At 41.1% G+C, this 11063-nt stretch overlaps 1 pseudogene; it reads right to left on the bottom strand.

The window, feature by feature from the left end:
* Window positions 1-9724: 9724 nt before the first annotated feature.
* LOC471497 (RNA-binding motif protein, X-linked 2) lies at window positions 9725-10797 on the bottom strand (annotated as a pseudogene).
* Window positions 10798-11063: the final 266 nt, after the last annotated feature.

The following is an 11063-nucleotide window of genomic DNA, read 5'->3' as shown; positions in this document are numbered from 1 at the left end:
TTTTTTTTCTTTATTTAGTCATTGCCTGGGGGCAGGGGGAGTTCTGGGGGAGAAAAGTATATAGTGTTTTTGGCCAGGTGCAGTGGCATTTTGGGAGGCCAAGGTGGGAGGATTGCTTGAGGCCAGGAGTTTGAGACAAACCTGAGCAACACAGCAAGATCCCATCTCTAAAAAAAAAAATTAAGTGAAAAAAAAGTGCATAATGCTTTAGTTGTGACCTTTTAAAGCTCCCTTTCTAAATGTATGTTTCCTTTTCCTATTATACACTGAAGTGTGGGATGTGGGGGAATTTAAAAAATGCTGATAATCCAACCCTAACAAATCATTTTTCTCTTATAAATCTGCACTGGCTCTACTTTTCCTAAGGTGCCTCCCTTGCTCCTCCGCTAGTGAACTGTGGGCATATGGGGCAGCAGAGGCCCTTGGGAAGGACCCCCTCAACTTGTTTGGAAGAATAGAGACATATCTGAATTTTATTTTATTTTATTTTATATTTTATTTTATTATTTATTTATTTTATTTTATTTTATTTTTGTATTGTATTGTATTGTATTGTATTATTGTATTATATATTTTTGAGATGGAGTTTTGCTCTTGTTGCCCAGGCTGGAGTGCAATGGCACGATCTCAGCTCACTGCAACCTTCACCTCCCAGGTTCAGGCGATTCTCTTGCCTCAGCCTCCTGAGTTGCAGGATTACAGATGCCCACACCACACCCGACTAATTTTTCTTATTGTTTAGTAGAGATGGGGTTTCACCATGTTGGCCAGGCTGATCTCAAACTCGTGACCTCAGGTGATCCACCTGCCTTGGTTTCCCAAAGTGCTGGGATTATAGGTGTGAACCACCGTGCCGGCCTAGATTTTATTTTTGCTGGAAAAGTTTCTCCCATTCCTCCAGGTATAGACGGTAGTGTTACCCAGGGGGAAAAAACAGTATCTTCTGTTAAGGGAGCTGGATTTCTGATTCCAGAAAAGATGGAGCCGATGAATTTTCCCCTATTCTTCTCTTTAAGTAAGCTGAAACCCCTGGACATTATATATAAAGCAAATATAAGAAGTTTCTGAAAGGTGGCGAGAAGGAGGTAGAATGGTTAGGGACCCTGAAACTTAAGGAACAACATGGTGCTTAGTTCTCTGGGTTTTCTTTTTGCCTCTTATATATTCTGAGTTAGGTGCTGGAGAAGTCCACAACCTAAAAATGTCAATGCATGTAGACAAAAAAATTCCCCCATAAAGCCTGCTTTCTTTTGTCAACAGATGAGGAAAGGAACAGTCTGGTGAGACAGAAACCTTTTGACAAAACTGCCCTAATCCAGCCAAATTGTATAGAAACATATTTCTACCCCCATCCCTGTTGCCAGATACTGAGTAGAGAGCCTAGACATTCATCCTTGCCTGGCAGTCATGAGGCACACCTCCCCTACTCTACTGGGATGGTGCAGAGGAGGTAAGAGTAGGGATCCTAAAGTTCTACCCTCCACCTGATGGTAACAGTGCTCTTCCCTGGCCTCTCCCAACCCCTCCAGTAGAGTGGAATGTCAGTGGAGTCCACGTAAGTAGCCTAGAATTTCTACTCCTTTTCCCTGCTGGCATCATCAGCAGGGCCCTACTAAAAAAGAAGACTTAATAAGATCCAGGGTCTCCTAACAATCCCCAAAATGTCCAGAATACAATAGAAAAATCACTCATTATATTGAGAGCCAGAAAAATCTCAACTTGAATGAGAAAAGACAATTAACAGATACCAACAATGGGACAACACAGACACTAGAGTTATCTGACAAGGATTTTAAAGCAGTCATTATAAAAATGCTTCGGGCCAGGCGCGGTGGCTCACGCCTGTAATGCTAGCACTTTGGGAGGCCGAGGCAGGTGGATCACCTGAGGTCGGGAGTTCGAGACCAGCCTGACCAACATGGAGAACCCCCGTCTCTACTAAAAATACAAAATTAGCTGGGTGTCATGGCACATGCCTGTAATCCCAGTTACTCAGGAGACTGAGGCAGGAGAATCGCTTGAACCCAGGAGGCAGAGGTTGCAGTGAGCCAAGATCATGCCATTGCACTCCAGCCTGGCCAACAAGAGTGAAACTCCATCTCAAAAAAAAAAAAAAAAAGTGTCCATGAACAGTTACAAACATGAAACAAATGAAAAAATAGAAAGTATCAGCAAATAAATATAAAAGAGACATAAGTGGAAATTATGGAACTGAAAAATATAAGTAATATAACCTCACCGAATGTGCTCAATAACAAAATATAGATGTCAAAGAAAAGATTCTATGAACTTGAAGATAGAGCCACAGAGATGACCCAGAGAAAGTTGACAGAGAGGCTGGGTGCAGTGGCTCACACCTGTAATCCCAGCACTTTGGGAGGCCGAGGCAGGTGGATCACTTGAGGTCAGGAGTTTGAGACCAGCCTGGGCAATATAGTGAGACCCCCATCTCTACAAAAATTAGCCAGGCATAGTGGGGCACACCTGTAGTCTCAGCTACTCAGGAGACTAAGGTGGGAGGATTGCTTGAACCCAGGAGTTTGAGACCAGCCTGGGCAACATAGGGAGACCCCATCTCTACAAAAACTACAAAAATTAGCCAGGCATGACAGCACACGCTTGTAGTGTCAGCTACTTGGGAGGCTGAGATAGAAAGATTGCTTGAGCCTGGGAGGTTGAGGCTGCAATGAGCCATGATCATGCCACTGCACTCCAGCCTAGGGGACCGAGTGAGCCCTGTCTCAATCAATCAGTCAATCAATCAAAAAGTTGGAGTGAGAACCCAGGATCCTCTCCATCTTGCCTTCCAGGGGTAAAGGGTTTTGTTTTTTTTTCCTCTTTTGTTTTTTTGAGACGGAGTTTCGCTCTTGTTGCCCAGGCTGGAGTGCAATGGCACAATCTTGGCTCATCGCAACCTCTTCCTCCCAGGTTCAAGTGTTTCTCCTGCCTCAGCCTCCCAAGTAGCTGGGATTACAGGTGCCCACCACCATGCCCAACTAATTTTGTATTTTTAGAAGAGATGGGGTTTCTCCATGTTGGTCAGGCTGGTCTTGAACTCCTGACCTCAGGTGATCCGCCTGCCTTGGCCTCCCAAAATGCAAGGATTACAGGCGTGAGCCACCGTGCCCCTCCTTTTTTCTCTCTTCTTTTAGAAGGGGAGGAGGACAGCTGTCTTTCTCTTTTATATAAATGCTCAGTTTCATTTTCTCAGAATTCCTCACTTACAGTACAGACCTCATTACATAGAGGATGACATCTGGTTCTTATTGCATCCCCCCAGGGATAAGAACTAGGACAAGGGAATCCAGCACAGTAATTATCATAATAATCTGTTTCTGGTGCAAAAACTTCATGTATGCATTCAGGGCAACATAAAGATGAGTATTAAAAACCCAGCAAAGACAATCACAATCTCCACCACAGGTTCTATTATACATGTAGCAGGGGGCACAAGAGATTTTCGTATGTTGGAAGTACCAAAACGACAACCTGAAATACTGCTCCCTACTCCTAAACCAACATTGCTTTCTATGTTTGGAATATGTATCACTTTATTCAAAAGCTAAAAGCCAACACTTTCTTGTTACAGCCCTTAGTGAAATAAAAAGAGATTGCCACACTTAAATAATATTGGGGGTCCTTAAAAAAATTACACACTTCTTTCCACCTGTCTTTCCTTCAAATGGAGATACCCTCCACACTATTCTCCAAGCACCTTGATTAATAAAGAATTGTGTAGTTCACTTGGCCAGGCACGGTGGCTCATGCCTGTAATCTCAGCACTTTGGGAGGCCAAGGCAGGTGGATCACCTGAGGGCAGGAGTTCAAGACCAGCCTGGCCAACATGGCAAAACCCCGTCTGTACTGAAAATACAAAAATTAGCTGGGTGTGGTGGTATGCACCTATAGATCCAGCTACTTGGGAGGCTGAGGCGGGAGAATCGCTTGAACCTGGGAGGCAGAGGTTGCAGTGAGCCGAGATCGCGCCACTGCCCTCCAGCCTGGAAGACAGAGTGAGACTCCATTTCAAAAAAAAAAAAAAAAAAAAAAAATAGAAAGAAATCTTTCCTTATATCATGAATAAAAGCCTTCCAAATTCCTTTTAATTTCTTGTCTTTTGCATTTATTTCTTTAATTTATCTTGAATTGATCCAGAAAAAGATTCATCATGGTATTTAGGTTGATTGTCTATAAGTTGTACGATGGGTGTTTTCAAGTCCTTTTTGCTTGTCTATGCTTTGAGCCCTTTTTAACCTTTCCAATAAGAAAGTATATGAGGCACTTTATATATATATAAAGTAAGGGTGAAATAATGGAAGAAGCATTTCACAAACAGGGAGATAATCTAAGTCTCAACTTGTTTCAGTCTGAGTTGCTTCATTTAAAAGGTGGTGACAATAATTTTCTTTTGGACCATGGACAAATGGTTCAAAGATTCTCTGGCTCCCTCAGCTGAGGTCTTATTGCTCTCTGGGAAGTAGGAATAGATTAAATGGGAGAATTAGAAACTAATCAGAAGCAAGCCTGGCTAAAAAGGAAGGGAACAATAGCAAAAAACCCAGGCACACAGGATATCTGGAAGTTGGGATCATTGGTATGTTGCAAGTAAAAAGAAAGATAAGTATTACATTAAAAAGACAGCTATCCTAGATTAGTGTGAGGCAGAGGAGTGGATTTGTCATCATTATCACATCAATATTATTATTTTTATAAAGTTATTCTACAAACCTGATTGATATAGAAAATCATTGAAATTTTTCTTACCTTAATAAAGGCCTCAGGCAGATCATCATTGGAGTGTCACAGCCAGTTGAGTGTTTTTCTTTTCTAACAATCACACAGTCTTCCAGTGGAAACCACTGACCACTAATCCATATTTAATTAAATTTTCTCTCACAGGGAAGCATACATTGCTTTGGTTTGCACTGGTCTGTTAGGAAGCCTCAGTTTATGAGGAATTAGATACTGATATGTACATTTTGCTTTGATTTTAAATATTAAATGGTTTTTCTTATTTAAAAGAAAGTGCTGTTCAATGGTCCTCAGATTTTTCTAGGGAAAGACCTTATTTTGTTTATTTGTCTCTTCTCTCTTTTTCTTGATGTATCCTATTAATCATTAACAAAACCCAGATTTTGGCTTTGTTAATCTTCATTATTTTTAGTATTTCATTTCAATGATTTCTGGCGCCTTCTTGATTTTCCTTTTTTAAAGTTGTTTTGTTGCATTTTTTCAATTTATTTTTCTTTTATTGTGGTAAAACAATATACAACATTAAATTTACCATCTTAACTATTTAAACAATTTTTTTTATTTTTAAAATTTTTGTTTTATTTTTATTTTGAGATGAGGTCTTGCTATGTTGGCCCAGGCTGGTCTTGAACTCCTGGATTCAAAGTATTCTCCCACCTCAGCCTCCTAAGTAGCTAGGATTAAAGGTATGTGCCACCGTGCCTAACTCATCTTAACCATTTTTAAGTATACAGTTCAGTAGTGTTAAGTATATTCATTTTCATATTATTGTGCAACGGATCTCTATAACTTTTTTTATCTTGTAAAACTCACACTCTATGCCCATTAAACACTAATTCTTCCTCTTTCCTTTCTACTTTCTGTTTCTATAATTTTGACTATTTTAGATAATTAGTATGAATGGAATCATACAGTATTTGCCTTTTTGTGACTAGATTATTTCACTTAGCATAATGTCCTCCAGGTTCATCCACATTATTGCATATTGCAGGATTTCCTTCTATTTGAGACTCCTTAATATTCCATTGCATGTATATACCACATTTTCTTTATTTGTTCAAACACTGATGGACATTTGGTTTGCTTCTACCTCTTGGCTATTGTGAATAATACTATAATGAACATGGGTATGCAAATATCTCTTCAAAGTCCAGCTTTGAATTATCCTGGTATCTACCCAGAAGTGAGATTGTTGGATCCTATGGTAATTCTATTTTTAATTTTTTTAAGAATCTCTATATTGTTTTCCATAATGGTTGCACCATTTTATATTCCCACCAGCAGTGCAATTTCTCCACATTCTTGCCAACATTTATTATTTTCTTTTTTTTTTTTCTTAAGAGACAGGGTCTTGCACTGTTGCCCAGGGTGCAGTGGCACAACTGTAGTTCACTGTAGTCTTCAACTCCTAGGCTCAAGCAGTCCTCCCACCTCAGCCTCCCAAAGTGCTGGGATTATAGGTGTGAGCCACTGTGCCTAGCCTTCCGTTCTTTTGATAGTAGCCATCCTAATGGGTGTAAGATGACAAGTCACTGTGGTTTTAGTGTGCATTTCTCTTACGATTATTGATGTTGAGCATCTTTTAATATGCTTGTTGATTTTTAAAACATCTTCTTTGTAGAATTGTGTATTTAAGTCCTTTGCTCATTTTTAATCAGGTTATTTCTTGTTGGTAGTATTGAGTTATAGGACTTCCTTATATACTCTGGATATTAACCCCTTATCCAATATATGACTTGCAAATATTTTTCCTCATTCCATAGGTTTCCTTGTTACTCTATTAGTTGCTTCTTTTGATACACAGAAGTTTTTCAGTTTGGTATAGTCCCATTTGTCTGTGTTCACTTTTCTTCCCTGTGCTTTGGTGTCACATTCAAGAAATCATTGTCAAATCCAATATCCTGAAGCTTTCCTGCTATATTGTCTTCTAGGAGTTTTGTGTTTTAGGTCTTACATTTAGATCTTTAATCCACTTTGACTTAATTTTTGTATATAATGTAAGAGTCCAACTTCATTCTTTTGCATATAGACCTCCAGTTTTCCCAACACCATTTATTGAAGAGAGTGCACTTTCCCCACTGTGTAGCCCTGGCACCCTTGTAAGGAATGGCTAAATTGGAATTTTTATTTAGTTGTTTATCTTTTGGGGGGATATAGTTATGAAAAGTAATATAATTTAAATAAGTAATGTAATTTTAAAGAATAAAATGAATAAACCAAATTTACATGTACCGGTGTGGAGAGACGTTTTGACATCTTTTGTCAGAACTTTGGACCGATATCAATTGTGATACCTAATTAATCAAAGGAAAATTCTTAGAAATTTGAAAACTTTAGATGAAGAACTTTCATAAAACTAACCACCTAGTTTTACATACCTTAAATGAATATTATAGTTACAAAATTATTTTTACAACAGTAGTATTTAGCATTTCATGTTGTCTTTCTTATTATATATTTTCATTAAGAGTAAAATACCCAATATTTTAACATATTTTTATTTTTTTAAATTTTATTTATTTCTTTTTCTGAGATGGAGTCTTGCTCTGTCACTCAGACTGGAGTGCAGCGGCGTGATCTTGCCTCACTACAACCTCCGCCTCCCAGGTTCAAGTGATTCTCCCACCTCAGCCTCCCAGGTGGCTGGGACTACAAGTGCCCGCCACCACACCTGGCTAATCTTTGTATTTTTAGTAGAGACAGGGTTTCACCATGTTGTCCAGGCTGGTCTCGAACTCCTGGTTCGAGGTGATCCACCCACCTCAGCCTCCCAAAGAGCTGGGATTACAAGCGTGAGCCACCATGCCTCACCTTAACATATTTATTTTTAAAGTTAGGTGCTTTTTTTTTTTTTTTAAGGGAGACTCCTCCAAAACAAACAAACAAACAAAAAAAAGAGAATGGCAATTTTAATCAGTCACTGTATTCTAAAAATATTGGTATCATTTATAGTCAGATTTAGATTTTCCAATAGTGTTTTCTGAACGCTGAGTTTATTGATGAAAACTATTTTTGTATTATTTATTTATTTATTTATTTTTGAGACTGAGTGTCTATTTTGAGACTGGGAGACTCTGTCGCCCAGGCTGAAGTGCAGTAGCGTGATCTTGGCTTACTGCAAGCTCTGCCTCCCGGGTTCACGCCATTCTCCTGCCTCAGCCTCCCGAGTAGCTATTTTTTAAAAGGTTATATTAGCACTTCTAACATGTGCATCAAATGTACCTGTAAGCTCCTTTATGATAGGATGTGGGTGTTTTCAAGGGAAGCATTGTAGGTATAGTGGCATCTTCTGTTTACCTAGCACAATTCTTATTTCTGAAAAGCGGCTACTCAACAATCTGATTTTCTTAGCTAGCTTCCAGTCATTAGTTCTAGTATCTGCCTTGAAATCTTCTGAGTTCATGCATTTGTTATCAGCACATGAGCCTTAACCTGGGATAAGGTAATTTTTTATACTCTTATTTTATTGCCAAGTGATGTTTGGCTTCTTAAAATTTCTACTGGAAAGTGTGTCCTGGAAGCTAAATCTAGTTGTTGGCTCTGGTTAACAAATGAAATACTTGCCAGTAATTTGTAATACTTTTTTCCACTTAATTTCAAAATATTTCAAGTCATTTCTTTGTGTATTTCAGATATTATAAGGATGCATAATCCCCTGTGGTACTTTTTTTTTTTGAGACGGAGTCTCGCTCTGTTGCCCAGGCTGGAGTGCAGTGGTGTGATCTCAGCTCACTGCAACCTCCGCCTCCCAGGTTCAAGCGATTCTCCTGCCTCAGCCTCCCGAGTAGCTGGGACTACAGGTGCGCACCACCACACCCAGCTAATTTCTGTATTTTTAGTAGAGACATGGTTTCACCGTGTTGGCCAGGATGGTCTTGATCTCTTTTTTTTTTTTTTTTTTGGTAACAGAGTTTTGCTCTTGTTGCCCAGGCTAGAGTGCAATGGCACCATCTCGGCTCACTGCAACCTCTGCCTCCTGGGTTCAAGCAATTCTCCTGCCTCAGCCTCCCAAGTAGCTGGGATTACAGGCATGCGCCACCACACCTGGCTAATTTTGCATTTTTAGTAAAGATGGGGTTTCTCCATGTTGGCCAGGCTGGTCTCAAACTCCTGACCTCAGGTGATCCACCTGCTTCAGCCTCCCAAAGTGCTGGGATTACAGGCACCCACCGGGCAGGTCTTGATCTCTTGACCTCGTGATCTGCCCGCTTCAGCCTCACAAGCTGATACTTGTTGTTGTTGTTGTTTTTAACCAAAGTTTTAATGAAAAAGAAAAGACATTAAAAATTTTTTTAAACAGGAGGGTTTGGGTATGGAGCTGGTTGATCTTAAAAATTCTAACCCAGCCGGGCGTGGTAGCCCACGCCTATAATCCCAGCACTTTGAGAGGCCGAGACAGATGGGACACCTGAGGTCAGGAGTTCGAGACCAGCCTGGCCAACATGGTGAAATCCCCGTCTCTACTAAATATACAAAAAATTAGCTGGGCATGGTGGCAGGCGCCTGTAATCCCAGCTACTTGAGAGGCTGAGGCAGGAGAATCACTTGAACCCAGGAGGCGAAGGTTGCAGTTAGCCAAGATCGCACCATTGCACTCCAGCCTGGGCAACAAGAGCGAAACTCCGTCTCAAAAAAAAAAAAAAAAAAAAAAATCCTAACCCATTCATTCCCATCAAGCTGTCCAAAACTAGTAACTGGAAAGGTCCCATGATGCTGGGCTCTAAACATCGAACACAAAGACTAGAATAATAGAATTATCTGGTATTTTCCCTTTCCAGAAAATTCCATCTTCAATTGGGGTCTATGGGTTCAAGAGCCATATTTATGAACCAAAAGTTAGGACACATAGCCTGGTACAGGGACAATGGATGGTAGGAAAAATAGCCAGGATCTAGCTGTTGAAACTGCAGCCCTCTCGACTCTAATACCCAAGGGATTAAAAGAATCCGGCCCTAGAAGTTTTAGATACAAAAATAGTAACAACCCAATTGAATTTTACTGCATTTAAAAAACATAATTATTTCCAAATCTACTGAGCAACTGACAGTCTTCAGTGACGCCTACGGTCGCTGGGATTCGAAGACTCTCACTCCCAGGAGCGACGGGCCTTTTTATGCCTGTGGGATTTATCTTGGCTCCTACTTCGAGTTCTGTGACTACGCCCTTCGGAACGCCAGTTGTACGGGCTAGAAAGTGTGTCTGAGCTCTGCCCTCTGTCCCTATCCCCGGTTGTTTCTTCTCTTGCCTCCTTCCTGCTTGAGGACTTGTGCTCGTGCTTCCGTTTCTCCTTCTTCAGCTCCCTCTCTAGGTCCTCTGCTCCACCGTAGTAGGCAGTCCTGGCTTCGGGGAGCTTCCGCCTCTCCCTGGGCTGTGACTTCTGAGTTCTCTCCGAGTTCTTGCTGCTGTGCTTCTTAGGGCCAGGGTCATCTTTTTCCTTTACTGTCTTGCTTGTGGGTGACGAAGAGGATGGTTGCTCTGCCTGTACCAACCGATCAGTTTTCTCTTTTTCTTTCTTTCTTTTCTTTTTTTCCTTTTTCTCTTTCTTGTGCTTTTTTATTGGTTGTTCATCTTCAGAGCTCTCAGACGAACTTGATGAGTAGGTATGAGGCCCATAGGAGCCCTTCTGGAGCTCTTTGGTCGCATCATCCATTTCTTCCGAGTTCTTAGGAGCCTGATAGTTAGACACATGATCCACTTGGATAGTTCTTCCTTTGATCTTGATCCCATTAAAATTGTCAACGGCCAGAATTGTGCTCCTCTGGTCTTCATAGCAGAGGAAACAGAATCCTTTGGATTTCCCAGTCTTCTTGTCCCGCACAAGATTAATGTTAACAATCTCCCCATATTGTGAGAATACACAGATGATGTCCCCTTCAGTCAGTTCATAAGGAAGCCCTCCCAGGAAGATCCAGGCGCTGTCCTTGTACTCGGAGTGCCAGGACACCTTATCGGCCACCCCAAGCTGGACCTCTCCCTCATTCAGCTTGTTGATCAGCTTCACCTTAGTTAAAGCGTTCATCTCCGCGGGCTCGCGCTCAACGATCAAGTATCAGTGCCGGGGCGAGGCAGCCCCCGTGTGATACTTCGTGGCGCACACGCGAGAGCGCGCACGCGCGCGCGTCTGTGTGTGTATGTGTGTGTTTTACCAACCTTATTGAGTTATAATTTACATAAAGTAAAACACATCTATTTAAATGTGTGGTCTTATGTAACCTTCACTACCATAGTTAAGATAGTAAACATTTCCAGGCCGGGCACGGTGGCTCACGCCTGTAATCCCAGCATTTTGGGAGGCCGAGGCTGGCTGATCA

Source organism: Pan troglodytes, chromosome 4 (genome assembly GCF_028858775.2).
Source record: "Pan troglodytes isolate AG18354 chromosome 4, NHGRI_mPanTro3-v2.0_pri, whole genome shotgun sequence".
Lineage (NCBI taxonomy): Eukaryota > Metazoa > Chordata > Mammalia > Primates > Hominidae > Pan > Pan troglodytes.
This window is presented reverse-complemented; position numbering and strand designations above follow the sequence as displayed.